The sequence below is a fragment of the Peromyscus eremicus genome, chromosome 12 (genome assembly GCF_949786415.1).
Source record: "Peromyscus eremicus chromosome 12, PerEre_H2_v1, whole genome shotgun sequence".
In the NCBI taxonomy this organism is placed as follows: Eukaryota; Metazoa; Chordata; class Mammalia; order Rodentia; family Cricetidae; genus Peromyscus; species Peromyscus eremicus.
The window spans coordinates 28,032,866-28,034,271 of record NC_081428.1 but is presented as its reverse complement, the minus strand read 5'-3'; the positions used below and the strand labels follow the sequence as shown (position 1 = coordinate 28,034,271).

Sequence of the window (1,406 nt, the reverse complement as noted above, 5' to 3'; positions counted from 1 at the left end):
CAATTTATTAGTCTTATACACTTTGAAGTTATATTAATGTAGTAATTAATGTAGCAAATAAACAGATTCTGTCTAAAATTAGTAGGTAGTAAAGAGATATTTTTCACTTCAGAAGGTTGCTCATGCCTTAAATTCCAGCAATGGGATGCTGAGACAGGAAGAGAGATTTGAATATCAATGCAACCTAAGTTATATTGTGAAGAGAGAGAGAGAGACAGAAAGGAACACACACACACACACACACACACACACACACACACACACACACAAACATAGAGAGAGAGAGAGAGAGAGAGAGAGAGAGAGAGAGAGAGAGAGAGAGAGAGAGATTTTAGCCTTTTGCTTTCAACAAATGAACATTCAAACCACAAAAAAAAGACAAAAGACATCTTGATTTCCTCTGATTCACCATTTTCTAGACTTAAGAAGACTAGAATATTCTTAAAACTAATTTCAGAAGAGAAAAAATATAGTGATACTGATAACGTTAATAATTAGAACCATAATAATTAATTTGGAGAAAACTTGGAATCAGTGATGTAATTCTTGGTTTATATTCAGTATAAATCAATTTTTTCTTGGATTTCTTTTTTTTTCATTTATTCAATCAAAGTATTTATTGAAAGCCTAATATTATCCATGAATTCTGCTATGTGCTAAGAAGAGAATAATGAACAATGTAGACAGTTTCCAAGCTCAAAACTATTATCGTTTAATAGCTGTGGTGTCATATTGTTCAAAATTTATGTTTTAACATTGTAAACGATGTAGATCTTGAAAGAACTACTCATAAATCTCAACGTGAAGCTCCAAGTCTTCTATTTACCTTAATTTTAAAAGGAATTAATTAGTCTGAAACAACCTAATAGAAATACCCAATAGCATTTTAATGGGACATATAGACAAAGAGCAAGGCACATGAGCTTCACCTTCTCTTGGAACCTTTTAAGACTGACTTTGTGTTATGCCTTCCCCCAGAGAAGGATTTTATTCTTCATCTTTCATGTGTAGCATTACTAGTCCGTGCATTTTTTTTTTTTAATCGCTTCTCAGCCTTTTGGCTAAGATAAAGTGTAGTATCTGTTCTTATCAGTTTTCTTGGATTTCATTTCAGAATTTTGTTACAAAGTCTACATGTGCAGATTAACATTAGCCAATGCCATGTAGTCAGGCATAATGGAACACACCTATATTCTCATCACTTGTGAGTCAAGATATAAAAACACTGCCAAAATTAGTTTTGCTTAGCAGCCAGGGCGACACATAGCAGATTGTGACCTTGTCCCCAAACCAGTAGAAAGCAATTTCCAGGACACACATGACACAATGTGAGAACGGAGAGCTAAAATATGTACTCTGACCTCCACACTCACTGTGGCACTCAGGTAGGAACATTTACACATACA

At 34.0% G+C, this 1,406-nt stretch overlaps 1 pseudogene; it reads left to right on the top strand.

Annotated features, from left to right (window-relative positions):
• The first annotated feature begins 1,041 nt into the window (after nucleotides 1-1,041).
• On the top strand, nucleotides 1,042-1,187 carry LOC131923000 (U2 spliceosomal RNA; annotated as a pseudogene).
• The last annotated feature ends 219 nt before the right edge of the window (nucleotides 1,188-1,406 follow it).